Raw genomic sequence first — 19945 nt, 5'->3', positions numbered from 1 at the left:
TCAGAACCCTGGACTTCCACAGGGCAAACTTTGGCCTCCTCAATCAACTGTTAAGAGAAATCCCATGGGACAGGGTGTTAGAAGATAAAGGGGCTCAAGATAGCTGGTCAATATTCAAGGACCACTATTTGCAAGCACAGGATCAGAGCATCCCTATGGTTAGGAAATCCAGTAAGGGAGCTAGGAGACCAGCATGGTTAAAAAAGGAACTGCTGGGAAAACTTAAGTGGAAAAGGAAAATCTACAGATCATGGAAGGGGGGGCTGGTCACTTGGGAGGAATATAGGACTGTTGTCAGAGGATGTAGGGAGGCAATTAGGAAAGCTAAGGCCTCCTTGGAACTTAACCTTGCAAGTCAGGTTAAGGATAATAGAAAGGGCTTTTTCAAATACATAGCTAGTAAAACTAACGCTAGAGGCAATATTGGCCCACTAAGGAATGAGCTGGGAGCCCTGGTGACAGAGGATATAAAGAAGGCAGAGGTGCTGAATGCCTTCTTTGCCTCTGTCTTTACTCCTGCGGGGTTTCCGCATGAGCCCCAGATTCATTCAGCCCCAGAAGTAGTTGAGATAGATGAGGAGTTAGACATAGTAGATGAGGATTGGGTTAGGGATCAGTTGAGTAATCTGGACATCCATAAGTCGATGGGTCCAGATGGAATGCATCCAAGGGTGCTGAGGGAGCTGGCGGAGGTCATTGCTAGGCCACTCTCCATCATCTTCAGTAAGTCATGGGTAACAGGAGAGGTGCCTGAGGACTGGAGGATAGCAAATGTCACTCCAGTCTACAAGAAGGGCAAGAAGGAGGACCCGAGTAACTGTAGACCTGTCAGCCTCACCTCCATCCCTGGAAAGGTGATGGAACAACTTGTTCTTGTCACTATCTCCAGGCATATCAAGGACATGGGGGTCATCAAGAGCAGTCAGCATGGTTTTATCAAGGGTAAATCATGTTTGACTAACCTCATAGCCTTCTATGAGGAAATTACTAGGTGGATAGATGATGGAAGAGCAGTAGATGTGGTTTATCTTGATTTCAGTAAAGCATTTGACACTGTCTCTCACAGCATCCTTGTAGATAAGTTGATCAAGTCTGGGTTTGGTGATCAGGTAGTGAGGTGGATCAGGAACTGGTTGAAAGGAAGGAGTCAGAGAGTTGTAGTCAATGGGGCAGAATCTGGTTGGAGGTGTGTGACTAGTGGAGTCCCTCAGGGGTTGGTGCTGGGACCGGTGTTGTTTAATATCTTCATCAATGACTTGGATGAGGGTATAGAATGTACCCTCAGCAAGTTTGCTGATGACACTAAGCTGGGAGGAGTGGCTGACACACCAGAGGGCTGTGCTGCCATTCAGAGAGACTTAGACAGGCTGGAGAGTTGGGCAGGGAGAAACATGATGAAATTCAACAAGGGGAAGTGTAGAGTCTTGCATTTGGGGAAGAACAACAAGATGTCCCAGTATAGGTTGGGGGCTGACCTGCTGGGGAGCAGTGTAGGTGGGGGTCCTGGTTGACAAGAAGATGACCATGAGCCAGCAATGTGCCCTTGTGGCCAAGAAGGCCAATGGCATCCTGGGGTTCATTAGAAAGGGTGTGGTTAGTAGGTCAAGAGAGGTTCTCCTCCCCCTCTATTCTGCATTGGTGAGGCCGCACCTGGAGTATTGTGTCCAGTTCTGGGCCCCTCAGTTCAAGAAGGACAAGGAAGTGCTTGAAAGAGTCCAGCACAGAGCTACTAAGATGATTAAGGGAGTGGAACATCTCCCTTATGAGGAAAGGCTGAGGGAGCTGGGTCTCTTTAGTTTGGAGAAAAGGAGACTGAGGGGTGACCTCATCAATGTTTTCAAATATGTAAGGGGTGAGTGTCAGGGAGATGGAGTTGGGCTCTTCTCAGTGGTGACCAGTGATAGGACAAGGGGTAATGGGTGTAAATTGGAGCACAGGAGGTTCAAGTTGAATATTCGAAAAATTTTTTTTCCTGTAAGGGTGACAGAGCCCTGGAACAGGCTGCCCAGGGGGGTTGTGGAGTCTCCTTCACTGGAGACATTCAAAACCCGTCTGGACACGTTCCTATGTGATGTACTCTAGGTGGCCCTGCTCTGGCAGGGGGGGTTGGACTAGATGATCTTTCGAGGTTCCTTCCAACCCCTAGGATTCTGTGATTCTGTGATTCTGTGTGTGAGATTTACTTAAGTGCAGATGTGTGCAGTACACTTCTTCATCTCTTCTAAGTGGGTTTTTCTAGGTTTTTCATCTTTTCTAGGTGGGTTTGGCAGTTGTTGTTGGCAGAGAGATGTGGGCCATTCTCAGAATAGCCATAATTTCCTTAAAGCCCTTGAGGGGATTAATCCCATAGTACCATCCTGAAGGCTCTGACTCCAAGCATATTGTGCTGAAGTGTACTTCTGTTATATTTGTTTGAACTGAGAGGAGGGAAATGTCAGTGGAAAGGTCTCATCTTTCCCATGGAGGGATCTGAGTTGTTTGCTCATGTAAGAACGCCAAAGTGTAATAATTATTTTCATATTTTAGTATTAGGAAGTCAGGCCAGATATAGTATTTTCATTCCTCAGAGTCACAAAACTAATAAATGTAATTGTCTTGGTCTACCTGCTTATCCACCTGTTTATGTTCTCTGCTGGATATTACCCACAAAATAATCCTAACTCAGTAGTTCATATTCTTCGAAGAATTTATTTAAAAATTTGTTACAGTCAGAAGAAGCACATAGCATGTTTTTCTCACCTCTCATTGTGATTAGAGGATGCTCTCAGAGATTTTGAAAAAGGAAGACTATCTTTGAATGTATACTACATATTGGTCACTTCAAAGGACAGTGGTTAGTTGATTATATACAGAAATAAAGCTGAGATTATGTCTCTGATAAACTAGCAGATTGAAAAGTTACTGGAATAATTTAATTTTAATATGCACCAGTCCATATCATAGGTATCTAGTTTTAATAAATGTCATTATTTAAGTCTTTAAAAACTGTAGCAGCCACATAAAAGAAAACAGAAAGGAAAAAATAAGAAAAATGTGGGAAACTCCTCTAGAATAACAATTCAATCATAAATTGACAAAAAAGAATATGTTGAAATAGAAATGATCTTGTGAAATGGATAAAGCTTTCTTCACGTCTTACTGTCTTCTTATCTGGCAAATCCTGGGGCCATTAAACATACCATAACATGAGATGAGATGCAAAAATATTACCTAACAGATTGCTATTCAACTATGAATATTCTCTTTTTAGGCTACACATAAACGACTTGATCTTTTCATTACAGTTCAAATGAAAAGAAAGGATCTTCAGAGCAGCTGTCCAGTTGCTTGAAAAATCCCTTTAGGTATGACAGGGTCTCACATTAGCCATTTAAATTCAGCTTAAAGCTAATTTTTAGTGCTAAAAGCAAGGACATTCAACCTTAAAGTCTGATTGCACTGACTATGCAACAGAAAATTCTCCATGCTTACCAAAAAAAAATAAGGCAGATTTTTAAACATATATATGTATAGATATATATATGTAATTTATTTTGAAACAAATTAAAAGCAAAGCAAAACAAAACAAAACACAACACAAACAAACCCACAACTTTTCTATGATTCTCTGTGTACTGTGATCACAGTGACTTTCTGTCAATGCTTCCATAAGCCATGGCAAATATTCATCAACATATACTAACCTCACAAGCACACATATAAGCCTTAATTTTCAAGCAAAATTTCACGAGGAATATTACTTTGGTTATGATATCTTTTGTTTCTAAACACAGCAAGATTAATTCAAAATTCCTGAGGCTGACAAGAGTATCTTTTTGTTGTTTTTTTCTCGCACTTTACTAACACTCATGAAACACAACTAGTTATGTAGTAACTTTTGATGGCCACAGAAATATTTAGGTAAAGATTTTGAAAATAATCATAACCATAGATGATTTTTTTTTCTCATATGTAATACTCAACTATGATCTTTTTTCTGTAAGATCACCATTTTGCTTATGAAATAGTAATCAGTATTACCTTTGGAAAGTATATAATTTTAAGTGTATGTCCTACCTCTGAATAAGTATCCTAGGGATACTTCTTCAGAAACAAATTTCACACAGGTATTTAAGAAAACAAAAAATTAACCCTTCATAATTTCAGAAAATTCATCATCATTCCCTTTTCCTTAATTTTCTTGATGTACTGATGAAGCATGATAACACTTTGCTTTTAAGGTGAAGAGCTTAGATCAGAACAAAATTTAAATTTCTATGTACTAAATACATATATTAATGATATTTATATTTTCTTCTATTTGCTGAATATTTTTAACTTCTCATTTTTCTATACAGAATGAAAAAATGAAGGGTTCTTTTAATATATGTGAGTCACTCATGATATTTTCTTCTCTTAAATTTGGAGAAAATATTATCTGAAAATTGTGATTTGTTTAGTACAGAGGTCATAGAATGCTTCTATCACATGAATATGTTATTTAACAAGACAAGACTTGTATCAGGAGAAAATATCCCTTGTTACACCCATTGGGAAATTTAAGGAAGGGGCCCAAGGACATGACTTCAATTGCTCAAAAAATTCTTCGGATTTGATTCATAAACATCAAAATTCAAATAAGGATATGCTTGGAACAGTATGCTTTGTGAGACAAAAAAGAAGAAATTACATTGAAAAATTTCTCTTCCTCTTTCCAGCTTTATCAGTTGATAAAACAAAAGGTATTACCTTGTCTTTTTCTGCTGCAGACCACTTTGGCTACCCTGATGCAGCTAGTTATACACAGCACTCTGAAATGGGAATTATAATCAACATTTCAAGAACCTTTTTCACTTTCCCACAGCTTGGTGAAACAATCAAATGTAATTGCCTCTATTGTGAGCAGTGCTGTCAATTAAGTAGAGACTTCCCATGAAGGCAAAATACTCTAAAAATATCTGTTTATTACCTAAAAGACTAGATGTGTTTCAAACAAACTCATCTTTGAGCAAGCAAAAACCTGCTATAACATAATAACTTCCAGATAAAAACAGTCCTACTAACACTTGTAACAGAGCTTGTAACCTGAATTAACACTGAAACAACACAAATATTGAAGGCTATAATTTGAAACATATGAAGCCCAAGTATTTTTCAATGCTTAATTTCCTTTCAGTGCCCACAAAATAGTCCGCAAATTTCTGTAAAATTTTGTTTGGTCACCACAATTTTTTGTAGTGTAGTGGGAAAAGCTGGTTACAGCTTAAAGCAAAATTCTTAAACTGCTAAAAAACTTAAAATTTTTGCTACTAATGTCCAGGGTTCCTTATGTGTTTGCTTATGCCATATTCACCCACTTAAAAAAAAATTACTAAAAAAAGCATAATATGAGAAATAGGGTTTTGCAAAGATAATAGCATTGTAGATCACCATCCTTTTTGAATATTATTCTAAGCTTTGGTAGTTGATTGGATTTGTACTTGTAAGTACTTTTCCAGAACACACATTGTTTTAAGCACAGGTCTACAACTGTATTACTGAATACAGTGTTACTGGTTTATTTATTGAATAACACATTGCAGCTGAGGAGGATGTTTTGCTGTATTATTTGTAAGGAGTCTGTTGCATAAATTTTATAGTATAAGAAAACTAAACTGGAAAATAATTGGACCTGTTCATTAACGGTTTGGTAATAGGAAAACAGAATTTGAATGCATTCCACACAATTAGTTCCTTACTTGGGTGATAACAGGTAAAAAGCCTAAATTTGTACCTTACACATCTATTGCTTAGTAGGTACCAGAAATAGTTACAACCATAGGTAATACTATTAAGAAATTGCCTGTTCCTTTAAAAAGTGTTGATATTTGAAAAATGTGATGACAAATAACTTAATTGTTACCACCAAACAACAAGCAATTAATTCACTTATGAATATCTTCCTATATTGCTGTGCCACCCTCCTTTCTTTTCCATCTGCTGCTTATTAAGAAAGATTCATCTGACAACCGACTATCCTGATCACAAAGCTTTCCTTAAGACCTTGGAATACCAAGTACTCTCTTGTTTGTTTTCATTTGCAGAAGATAGGCCAGCATGATTATGACCTTGAGCCACAAAAAGGCAGACAACATATACACAAGCAGCAAAAAAAAGCATCATAAATAACTTCATATGTATGGACATTGATGCATGTGTTACCTGGCACTAGGGAATTTAACAGAATAATAAGACGCCTGCTTTTACATTTTAAAGACAGTGACATACAGAGGATGATTGATTACAATGGAGAGAATTGCATAACACAATGTCCTCTTGACTAGATAAATGTATTAAAAATGTGTGAAAGACCAGTGGATGATATATAGCAAAATAAATATAAGTTCACAGTGCAGAAATACTGGGAAGAGAGCAAAACCTGCTATTTTTAAGACATGGATACATGAAGAGCTTCATGTAAGAAATGGGGGACAATAGAGTTGCTCTGCACAGAACTGGTCATAAATTCACCTAAATATCATCATAATTGTTTCTTATTTGCACTACAATACAAATTTTTAATACCAAAATAGAAGGCTATGTCCCAAAATTGTACATAAGGAACTGTAGAAAACTGTAAGAGTAATAAGAGAAGAGCTTAGAAGCAACCAGAAAGCACTGGATGTTTTGATGATAAATAGTAGTTTCAATATTAGGATTTCACAACATTTCAGTGGGAATCATGACAAAGACCATTTTTCTTTTCCCCCTCCAGTGTTTCTTGTGAGACATTCCAAGTTCCATTTAGGAAAAAAATTAAGGATATTTGATTGCCAATAGCAGGAACTTCTCAGTGTACTTGCAGTGACAGAGATCTGATAGTTTATGAGATGGGTGGTTAGCAAATACCAGTAGGTAACCAGTATCAGTAAAATATTGATCCTTTTATACTGCACTTTGTAACAAAAAATGAATTCTACAGCAGTATTTGGAACAGGCACGCACTGGTCAACATAGACACATACTCCATAGTGAATGCAAAAAAAGAACAAGGAAATACTCGGAATTCTGTAGGAAAGAGGTAGTTTTTCATTCAAATCAGAAGATCATCACTTTGTTTCAGTCAGAGGGAAACAGACAGAGAGATATTTTTTATCAGAATGAAAAAAGGTAGCTGAACTTGGTGGTAAATTAGGTTACCTAGTGATAATTGGCATAGGTAAAAGGGATAATAAATCAAGCAGAGTGAAAGCAACACCCTCTAGATCAGATTGCAGATTGGGGAGGATAAGAACAAACTGAATTTTGATGAGGGACATTGTGGTAGAGCACAAGAAACCATACTGGAAATCTTCTAGAATGCCACTGAATTCTAAATGCATTAGTAATTGAGTAATAGAACAGATAACCATTTGTAGGTTACACCTTTAGTAAGACATGAAAAGGAGATAAGACAGTAGTCTATATTGGGAGATTTATATTGTGTGTCTATCCTTTTCAATTACTTGTACACAATCTCAGAATGAAGGAGAAACCTTCATTGCCTCCATAGTTATCTCCTCTTACAGCTATATATCTTGCCATTTATACAAACTGAACAATCCTGCACTCTTGGAGCAAATCCCTTCATCTTGAAACTTTTTGTGGAGTTCAGTTCGAATTGGTGTCACTGACAGACTTGAGATGAGGAGTATAATACTAAGTGAACTTCAATAATTTTCAGTGCTCAGTCTCCAGACTCAAATCTTCCAAGTATCTGAGAATCCAGGCGGAGAGGACTGTTGATCAGCATTTTGTAAAGTTTATAATGAAGGTTCACTTTTAGAGATGGAATACTGCAAGATTTTCTCTCCTCACCCATAAAATCACTGAGATTTGAATGTAATTACTGATTTGTATTTTAGATCTGACTGTTTTCTCTCCCTGTTGTCATGAACATCTTTGTCAGAATTTTGAGCAGCCGTCTAATATATATCCCTCAGTTAAGAAACAGATTGTGTGAGAGAAGAAAAGCAAAAAGATTTATTTATTTAGGTACTTATGTATGTCTGTATTTATCTATTTAGGAAAGCATTTAAGGTTTTAATTATTTTAGAATATGTTTGGCAGGAAAAAAATTGTTTGCAAAATGGTTTCCAAATAAATCAAATATTGGAGGAGTAGGTAGATTGGTTACAGGTTCTTTTTTTTAATACATAAACTCAGTTTAAAGGGTTTGTAAAAATTTACTATAATTTGGCATGCAGATTACTCAGAAGTAATTCTGTATAAATAATTATGTGAATGTTTGCTAAAGCTTTCATATTTTCAGCAGGTCTTTCATTTTTTTTCCAAAATTTAACTTATCCGCTCAGTTTTATATTTTTTTTCATTACACAACTGCATCAAATTGAGAGTAATGACTTATGATTTGACAGAAAATTATTACGTAAAAAAGCCCTTTCACAAAGACATTCATCAACTGCTCTGCAGTAACTGACTGCATTTCATATCTACAAGTTGTAACTCAGCTGCCTGTCACTTCTGAAACATCAGAGCCATACCTGCTGGGACCACCTGGTGTTTTACGTGTCTGACCTTACTGAAAACTCATGGACTTCCATTTTCCTTAACTGCTGCAAAGAAGAAAGACTGCACATCTATCTGTTGCTAAATTTTTTTCTTGCTGAAACTCACCATGGAAAGTTTTCAGGCTTCAGGAAACAGTCCAGCAGCTTACTTCCAGAAAAAGAAACTATTAATCTCATTGTACAACTTTCCACCACCACTTCCAACAACATCCTGAGTTCTTAACCCTTGTTTTTCTAACACTGTATTGAAAAATAAGGAGAAGATAAAGACTTAAAAGTTCACTTTTAGTTTCCTATGTGGGTATTGCACTCTTTGCTGGTCATGAAATGACTAGAAGTACCTTTGCACATTATGTTTCTGGTAGCACTTATGACAGAGGAAATTACAGTAGAATATATGCAAGATCCTCAAAGTCAGTGGCATCAAGCCATGAAATGGAAGAAGAAAACTATTTCTGTCTCTGTTTTGATCATCTTGTGATCACAGAATCACAGAATTATTGAAACTGAAAAAGACTTCTGAGACCATCAGGTTCAGGTTGCGATCTAGCCCCATCACATCAGCTAGACAATGGCACTGAGTGCCACATTCAGTCTTTCCTTAAACACCTCCAGTGATGGTGACTCCTCCACTTCCCTGGGCAGTCCATTCCATTCCAATGCCTGATCACCCTCTCCATCAGGAAGTGCTTCCTGATATCCAACCTAAACCTTCCCTGGTACAGCTTCAGGCCATGTCCTCTCACCCTTCACTAATTTTCTGGGAGAAGGCTTATAAATTCTGCAACTCTTTTCTTGAAGAAAATAATCACAGGAATGGTGTATACTATTGATCTAGCTATTATGGCTAAACTGATTCAGATTATTTTTTTCCCTTCTTTCCTCTTTGCTTTCTGCCTGACTAAAGGTTCTCATCCTTCTTTTGTGCTTTGGCAAGAAAATATGACAATCAGGCTAGAGTTAAAAATCTAAATATGGATTCTTGACAAAAGTAAAAATATAAGGAAATAACAGAAAGTTTTGGGAAAGGTAATTCATTAAGGGAGGAAAACCAACTGCTTATATGAGAGAATTTGATTATTTAACATGGGAGAAAACTAAGAAGAAAACATATGCTGTATATTTGTAAGATTCATTAGCAGTGGTAGCTAATCTTCTAAATATCCAGGTTCTTCATTCTGTCATTTTCTGTAGAGTTCCATATAGGCATTCCACTGTTCTCCATTAAAAATGAGTAAAAAAATGAAAATTTATAGTAAAGAAACTTCTGTTTTTCCAGAGTTGTAATACTTTACTCCATCTAATGTATGTGCTTTCTGCCTTCCATTTTAAATAACAACGACAGACAAAGTAAGTTTCAATATTTTCAAGAACTTCTGAACTCTGAGATACTATTTTCTTATCTCTCTGCTAGTTTCCCATTACAAAACAAAATGAAACAGATTTATCTTCCTGAATTTTCTGTATTGAACTACTTCTTTTAATATTTCCCCCGACCTGATGCCTGCAAAGAAAAGGAATCAGAGCTCGTAGAGTCTGGTTTAACTTATTTACCGAGGATAAAACCTTAGGATGACATTGATCTTTTTTCTAGGTATTTGTTCTTGTCTTGTCAATAAACAAAATATCTCTAGCCCTATAAAAATGAGATTTAATATTGAGAGGTTTAGTGAACACCCTTCTGTTCACATTTAAAAAGTGATCTCAGAAAACAAGATCATGAAACTGGTAAAAAAATGAACTTGAAAATTAAGACCTAATACCATTTACATATTGTTAAATATATTTGTCATACTTCCAACTCTGAAACTCAGTTTTTCTGATTTGATGCCTTTGGAATACCTCAGAAGGAACTAGGTTGTCTCATATCTCTCATGTAACTCTCACTATCTAGAGTTATGAAAAATGGATGTTGCCACTTAGTTTTCCCAAATGCTTTCATTATGGTCTTTGTTTCACCTTGTCAAACCAGTAAAAACTATGTATTCCAATTCCCAACATGAGCAAATATTGACAGCTCTTTAATTTTATTAGGCAGAGTTGTCTACCAGAAGAGTCATGAGTTGAAAGCAAGAAGAAGAACAGAAAATAAATACCAACTGTAAACAAGATTATTTTTTTCAAAATACTGTGCCATCTAGTTTATGGGATTACAGACATTTTCTCTGAAGGCTTTTTGCATTTTAATAATGCATATAATGAACTAGAAGAAGGAGCAGTTTATTTATTTATTTTAAAATAAGTTTGGGTAAGTATGCTGAAAATAAGGACATAAAGTCATAGTAATGTAACAGTTTAGTAATTGAATTAGCCTTCTAGTTCACTTTTCTTCTGATTAATCAGTAGGTTAAATTAAAACTCATTAAAAGATTTACATATTAACATCAAAATAATTAGGAAGATGGCACCCAACAGATGTGAAAGACTTTTCTTACCCAAAATATTCAGAAAGCAGGACAAAAAAAAAATCCCATTTCCTTGAGGCTGACAGTTGTTTTTCAGTGTTTTTCCAGTCAAGAGCATCAGGCTTGTCTGTGAAAAGGTTTTTCCAATCCTTCACTTGCAGAGTGGAAATTTGCAAGGTACACTTTGTGTCTCTGCCAGTCCTGCAGATAACTTTTCTCTGTATCCATTCTTATTCTGCTGTGCCTCAAAGCCTTGCAGATGCTCTGCAGTGCTCGAAGGGCTCTGCCACCAACACAAAGAGGTGTTCCATTAACATCTTTTTAATTGGGATATTCAATTATGCTGAATTGCTTTTACATTCTGGAACCACAATGAAATAGTTGTGAAGGTTTTTTCCATGCAGGTGTGAAATGGGTAGCAGCAGTTCCTAGATGAAGCAGCTTGGTAGGTGTTTATTTGACAACCAGATGGGTAGTGCTTTTCTTTCACCCTGGGGAGTATGAGAAAATGAGTGAAGGAAGAAAAAGGAATCTGAGGAAAAAAAAATTAGATATAAAAAGTCTGAAGAACTTTTTAATTCTCTGATTTTCCCCTTTATCTGCCCCAGCCTCTTCTTTTTGCATCTTGATCCATGCCCAGCTCCAGTTTTATTCTGTCATAAATCTCAATCTCTTCCCTGCCTGGAGTCAAATTATTTTAAGGTTCTTAAAATGTATCCTGAGACCTTCTTATATGACCTGTGTGGTTATATCTACTTTCTTTGAAGGAAAGCATTTTTAGAACACTCAGAATATTCAATATTTACATGGAGATTAAAAATGTGTGGTAATAGTATTTGTGAGGTATTAAAGCACACTCATTTAAGAAAGATTCAAAAAAAATTATCTGCTAAATGCTACTGAGTGTGTACTGAGCTCAAATAAGGTATTTAATTTCTTTTTTTTCAAGTTGTTAGTAACTGACAAAATACATTTGAATAGTGACAGAAGCGACAAAAAAGCAAATCTTTGAAACACTGGATTTTTTCTAATCAGACATAAAACTCAGAACACAAGGGATTTAAACTCTAGCACAAAGCAAGTGTGTGTTCCCCACACACTGTTCTGTAGCTGAAGAAACAGTACACATGACATTCCCATGACAGAGACAAAGCTATATAAATTTCCAGATCACCTCATTAAACTTCTGCATTTTGTAATCCACTGAAAATAAATGTAAAAGAGATTTACCTAAACAATAATAATAATAACAATAGTAATTAGTAATAATAATTTAAACAATCTTTGTACATAATAATAATATGGCAAAAAATATATTAGAAAAAAACTCAATATTCTGAAGTTTGGGAAACAGACTACTTTAAAATCCTGGATCCTAGAACAATTCCTTGCATTGTATAAATGTCTTATAAGTTTTTGGAATGCAGTCCAGCTAAGGATTGTTATTTCCAGTTATGTATACCTACACTGAAAAATATGACAAGGAATATAACATTGAAATTTTCACTTGGAAGTTGTGTTTTCACCACAAATGAAATGTTCTTCAGGAACTTCTTTGAGAAATCTTCATTAATAAAAATAAGTCAAAATAACAAGCACTAGAATTTCCAAAAGATTTTTTTGCAGCTTCTAAGAACCTGATTTTGTGTGTGTGTGTGTGTGTGTGAAAATGATAGTTTAGGATGTACCTTATATAATAAATTTTTATATATTTTAGCAGAGCATTCTTTTCCAGATCCATCAAACACATCCAGGTCCAGACTCAGATTCTGACATACAGTTTCCTCATTGCACGTTTTTTATTTTGTACCAAAAAATAAACCAACATTGAAATTTCAGAGTTCTCTGCAGAACTACACTTCTTGCCCAAGCCAGCTGTTACAGGTCTAAGGAGCTAGCTTTTCAAAAATAAAGGTGGTTTATATGTCAAGTGTATATTCTCCTAACCAACCTTGCCCTTCAAAATCTATAACACTATGGATGTTCTGCTGAAAATGTGTAAATATACTGCATTTAATGTTATGAGTCCTAACTAAGCATTCCATACAAGGGAAGAACCTGAGTTCAGCTCCTCAGGTCCAGTTGAAGTATTTGTGAACTGAAATACTGTCCATTTTTGGACAGACATCTTTAAATATTCCTCCTCTGAACATTAACTGCACAGACACATGAATATTTTTTCACACAGGCTGCTTCATTCCATATATAAACGTAAACGGACTTTAGATGCCTCAATTAGATGGTCTGGATCCTCTTACACTTTTAATATTTCCATAGGACTTGTGACTAAAAATCTACTCTTTTTTCTACAGAAAGTGGTTTTATGTAAAAAAGAGATGATATAAAGTATAAATATAACAAGCTGCAGTTTCTCTACCTTCCTTTACATAGTCAGACTCATGGTTTGGAGAAATGGGTACTTGGTTTACAGCAAAGTATGTATCAGTAATGAAAACCATACTTTACTGTGCATTCCCTCCCTTCCTACTCTCAGTACTAAGGCAGGGCTTTGTCTCCTAGTGTTTTTCTTTAGACAGGCAAGCTATTAAAAAGATATAACTCATCTTTGTCTGAATTAATTTTGTAATAGGTCTCTGAAATGGAAACAAAAACTGTTTTCCTAATGGATTTGCATAATTAATGGCACTGCAGGTGGGTTAACATACATGCAGAATATAACTACCACTAAAACTCTGTAAACTAGTGTGGAGGCTGTCTGCTCCTTCTTGTACTCATTCACAAGATGGATTGTTGAATTAAAATCTCATTACCTGAGCTACATTATGTAGCCTTGTTATGTGTAATTATCAAAGTCAATTTACTGCTACAATTTGATGACCACATCTGAGATAAACGTCTTCAAAATAGAAGTAAGTGTTAACAGCATCGTGTCATTTTAGATCACTAATCATGTGCAATTTGCTGGTGTTATCATGCTATTTTTTATAAATATTTGAATTCTGTTCTGCTTGTATGCATCCAGAAGTCAAAACTTCTCTTACAGAATTAAAAGCAAATCAGACTACGAATCTCATTATTTTTGTGTTAACTCAAAATCTTGTTTAAAGCACATGGAGAAAAGGAAAAAAAATTGAAGGCAGAAAGTATATTTCAAAATTGATTTTCATTAACACTTGCTCAGGGGCCCCTTACAACTTCTAGGATGAAGTTTACTGGGAAACCACGGAAAATCTACATTCATATAAAAATAATGTTAGGTCTGAATTAAAAACTTCACTAGAGACAAGACAGCCTTTTTCTATCATCGCTGGCTCCTGAGCATTTTAGGAATGAAATGTATTACAATGATCAGAATTGCATTAGTTGAGAAGAATGAACTCTACTTCCTTCAGAATAATAACCTTTACAGTTCCTTTTCCTTTAATCTTTAAAATGTCATATTGCCAATACTGTCTTAACCTGAAAGGAGGGTGTAGCCAGGTGGGGGTTGGGCTCTTTTGCCAGACGACTTTCAACAAGACAAGAGGGCAGGGTCTTAAGTTGTGCCAGGGGAAGTTTAGGTTAGATATTAGAAAGAATTTCTGTACGGAAAGAGTGATCCGCCATTGGAATGGGCTGCCCACTGAAGTGGTGGATTCTCCGTCCCTGGAGATATTTCAAAAGAGACTGGATGTGGCACTCAGTGCCATGGTCTAGCAACCGCAACGGTGGTTCAAGGGTTGGACTCAATGATCTCTGAGGTCCCTTCCAACCCAGCCAATTCTATGATTCTATGATGCTATGAACAATGTTAGAAGCCTTACAAAGCCCATCTCCACCCATTTGCAATAAGTGTGGGTTTGTCTTGTTTTTTGTTTGGTTTTTTCCCCTTTACATCAGCAAGAAATATTTAAATCTTGGGGAATCTCTGTATTCAGTTATAAATCTATCACCTATAAATGTTCAAAAATTAAAATACAAAATGGATGAACACTCAACTAATTTTCAAGATGTAGCATGGTTAGCTTGCAAGGTCACAGCTTTCACCTCTTTGGCAGCCAGAGAGAGAATGGTGGACAAATGGAGCAGGCTACGGCTCCATGAGGACATTGAATATGTTGTCTGCTTCCACTACAATACAGGCTCTCACCCCAGCACTAAGTGAAAAAAACTGATTTGTATATAATGAGTACCTCACATGCTTTTAGACAAATAATATTGTCAGTATTGCATTAGTTTCTTTTTAAAGGGTTCTGTGAAACTTTGTCCGTGAAAAGTGTTTCTTTTTTTCTCTCTCTCTCTTTTTTTTTTTTTTTTCCTCTCATAGACCTTCATTAGGAATTACTGAAGCACAGAGAAGGAGAGTAGGACTGACACTGATAGCTGTCTCTGCCAGAACTTAGTGGAGATAATTATCTTGTCTTTGTCACTCTAGTCTATAGTTCAATTTGCAGTGCAAAAGCTGAAGACAAATCTATGGCCTAGACTAGTTACTTAAGTATTAAATTCTTCTACTTTTATTCTGAGTGAAAAGTGCCTTAGCTTTCAGATAGTCACACAGATTTCAACAGGGCTACTGGGTTTGCTCACTGCTCCAGGTGAATATGAATGGCAAACCATAAACACTGACCTAGTAAAATCTGCGGTGATAGGTGAAAATTTTGATGAGTTTTCCAAGAAAGAGACCTCTTATGAAATAGGAATTTATGGCATTGAGGTCTGCGATCATGATTTTTGATCCCCCACTTCCCACCCAATGATGTTACAATTGCCAGTATCACCGACCACATTCCTAGAAGTCCCCAGAGAAGACAAAAGAGGGAAAGCAAAATTAATGTTTCTCATGAGGTACAGGGGAAAAAGACTTGACATCCCATTGGTAAAAGGCAACTACCCAGACTGTGTCCACAGTCATGGTGGACACCACACCCACAGCTGCAAACAGTCTGAAACAGTAACTGCCCCTTGCTGTGTGGGAATTTCATAACGTTTTTAGACAAACACATGAGATTATTGTGACACGAACAGAAAACAGGTGATGGGGCACATCTATAGGCAAACAGACCTCTAATTTCAGTCCTTATTCAGCACACTGCTTTGGTATGGGCGGAGCTGGCTATGCTATCTCTCTTCATGAAACTCAATCCAATCCAAACCAAACAGGGAAACATAAATCTCAGCACCATAGTCTTCATTTTGTACCTCCTTCTGACACCTCTCTTCTGCCATTCATCTGAACACCAGTCCATCTGTGCATTTGTTTCCAAAATATGTATAGTTTTTATTTTTAATTATTTTTAAATGCCTTTATTTAATTTCTTTTAGAAAATTATTCTCACTTTCAATTTAGAATAGGAGGAAGATAGGACACCAGCTGCATCTAGACATGCTAGGAAGAAAACTTTCCATACACAAACAGAACTAAGTCTAGATAAAAGCACTAATTCTGTGCATAGAACCCACTGAAATTCCACACATAATACAGGAAGGGGATTATTACAACTCTAATTATTAGCTTTAAGTTGTTAATTCTTAAATATTTTATGATATTTGTGACTGCAGCACAAAATTATAATTTCAAATTATAACTGTAATTTTTAGGTTTTTCTTTAATGGATAAGTCGTATAACATGTTATTATTACTTACAGTTTTGAGTTAAATTAGTATTACTTCATTTTCATCATTTAGCACATACATGCTGTCCTTCTACAGAGGAGGAGAATGTGAACTGTTTGGCGGAGAGCTTATTAACAATGATTGCAAGAATAGCTCCATTAATATTGAATTACAACATATATATTGCACCCGTAACCATTTTTCTCTACTTTACAATTGAGGTAGAAGAATAATGAGATGCAGCTTTGGCAAAAGCCTTTTTATTGTAACCAGACTACCTACTACTGCATTGTTTATGCAGTGATGAACCCTGCACTGAATGGAAATTTGCATACAATAAAATATCCTAGAAACTGTTTCTTCCATAGTGAAAATAAAATGCTAGAGGTATAAAAGTAAAAGCTTCCACTGATATTTCTCCTGGACATTGTTGTTGCAGGAATGTATCCTTATTTCTTGCTATGAATGGTTTACCTCAAACTGAATGAGATGAAAAGTAGAACTTTTATTTTCCTATAATGTAAGTTTTGTCTTAAATTATATATAATATAGTACTTTGATCAGTAGAAATGGTGAAAATAAAACTGGACAATCTTGTTTTGTAGCCTGTATGATTTATAATATAAGTGCATGTGGACTCTTTTTCAAGACAAATTCACCTTGCAGAATACCTGGCTTCGCTAGTGCACTATTTGCATTTTAAGTCTGTTGAACAGTTGGCACCAGGAATGTCTCAGAGGTCTTGGCAGTCATTTACTGTGAGTTATCTAAAGAGACATCTCACATTCCTCCAGGGCATTGAAGATGTGGGTGTATCATCTGGTAGTGAAGTGCCTGGCCAGAGATCAAACAAAAATTCTGCCTTTTGTGTTTGTTGATTGATACATGCAATATTAGTTTACACAGGCATATGTTTAAGTTCAGAGCTGTCCTTGACAAACATGATCTCCACCACATAGGTAGCGTGATTGCACACACTTTGACATCTAAATGCTGTCAGAAAGTGGAGTATCTCTCTGCAATAACCCAGTGATTTAACTTGTTGAGCACATCTGGTGGTCAATGACTTTTTAAGAGATGGTCTCTGTTACGATCTGATTCCTCTGTGAAGGTCTAATTTGTCTTTATTTCAGTTTTTATCTTGAATACTTGTCACCTTGCACTTAATTTTCAGATTCCAGAGCCTAAGAGATACTCATATGATGAATAGTAAATACCTGTATAATCTTGAGAATAAATTACGTTGCATCAGAGATATACTTTTGCAAGACATAATTTCAGTATTCATGCCACAAGGCTGATATTAATTGAGTATGACTTATAAATTGACATGGGCTCCTCAAAATAGTTTTGTAAAAACATTATACTTATAGTATTTCAGGAGTCCCTCTATAATGAAAGGTGCAACAGATTTGATTTTTTAATATAAACAATGATCAGAGATGTCAGTTTCGTTACTCTCCACATCTCTATTTGACATAAAGATACACACTAAATTCTTACTGGAGAGCTGATATTAATCCACCAGATAAAATTTGAATTTTAACTGGCAACATTCTATTTCAAGTATTCCACCACAGAACTATTTCTCAAAGGTGTTATCTGAATTTTCATCCAACTTTCCCATTCCTTGCTTTGACTGATCCATTGTCTTAAAAAAAAAGCCTTTGTATAGTGCCATCATTTAGTTTCCTTGTGCTCACGTATTTTCTCACACTATGAATGTGTATGTATGCATAAAAATGCTGCAGAAGCGCCCCAAAACAATTGACATTTTAAAAATTATGAATTCAGAGCTTTCCTAGAGTTCAGAAGCTAAATCTCTATTATGAATACCAAATGACAACAAAAAAAGGTGCTGTTCTGACTGCAGATTTGGTTGACTGCAAGCCTAACAATATTTCATAATAATTACGATTAGACTTAATGCCATATAGTTTTAGATTTGTTTTGTTCTTGCCTAGAACACAGCATTGTTCTGATGACACTGATATTATTTCTTTCTTACATGCACAGCACAATGACTCAAAGTGGATATGAAGAGAGTGAATTTGTATCTGATTTACATAACTGTTAACTGAACTTTTGTTTTCTGATTATAAAAGTTTCAAGCAATCTGGCTTTGTTCTTTCATTTTATATTAGAAAACATCAAAATATAATCTTTAAAATCTTCAAACTGAATGTAGCACTGCTACATGTCTCATTTTCTTTTGTTGTTCATTTGTAAGGATAGTGATGAGTTAATTTGATGTCAACAGTGGAAAAGCCCTAGTGAGATTTGTATCAGTGGAAATCCTGACAGGGTTTCTGCTGTGTGTCCTTGCCAAAATAATAACTACAGCTGTTTCCCAAATGTGCTCATCCAGATTGAACTTGCAGATTTTCAGCAGTGCATGAAAAATTGAATTTTCTTGTCCCATAGGTAACACCCTGGTCTGGCTGGAGCCAAGTTACTGCTGTATGGGCAAGGAAAGGAAAATTTGAAAATTACTGTGGAAGTGGAAGGAGAAGTCAGGGCCCTGGGCAAGCTGAAGAAAAAAAAAAAAAAAAAAAGAAAGAAAAAAAAAATCATTAATGAGCTAATCATCACTGTATTGCCCAACACCAGACATGTGGATAAGTAGGAGTAGACATGTGCTGCCTCCCAGAAAAGGATAGAGCATATTTCCTGTGTCTATCACAAGATGCAGGGTAATTTTTCAGCCCTGATTTTTTAGGCATTTATGAATTGATTTGATCTAACTTCTAGTCCCAGAAGAAAAACAGGCAATAAAATAATACCATAAGATAGTGAATATAATGACTATATATGCCATAAAGGAAGCAAAAAAAAGCAATCACAAAAACTGGAAACAAAAACAAAAAAACAAGAAAACAACAACAACAAAAAAACCCACAAAAAAACCAAAGAAAGAAACAAAAAAACCAACCAAAAACCACAACACAAACCCACTTCAAACCCTGCCTAAAACTTGATCCACATACTGCAGAGTAATTGCAAAGAAATGTATGCATTAGGCCCTCATTCATTTCTCTCTGTGTGTATGTATGGCAGGCAGCTTTATTATCAGGATTTTTATCAGTGATAGTAATCAAATTAATTTTTTTTTTAAGTGGTGTTTCCCTGTAGTGGGAAACTAAATAATTCTATGCTAGATATTATGTGTGTACTTCACTAGCCATCTGAAACATAAAAAAAACTTGTTCTGCAAAAAAATTTAATTGTGGAAAATGGCATGAGGAAAAACCTTGTACTAACAGAACTACATGATAATCTGTTATTATAGAGAATGATGTTGCTTGTTTTTATGGAGGAAGAAAAAGCATGCTAACTCACACAAAAAAATATATTTTGTTACTTACCTACTCAGTAATATTTTTCATTTTTATTTACTAGCTAGCTTTTTTGTTTGTTTTTTTGTTTTTATGCTGTATTTTTGCTGAGTACAATCT

Source organism: Calypte anna, chromosome Z, assembly GCF_003957555.1.
Source record: "Calypte anna isolate BGI_N300 chromosome Z, bCalAnn1_v1.p, whole genome shotgun sequence".
Taxonomy (NCBI): domain Eukaryota; kingdom Metazoa; phylum Chordata; class Aves; order Apodiformes; family Trochilidae; genus Calypte; species Calypte anna.
Note: the sequence above shows the minus strand (reverse complement) of the source record.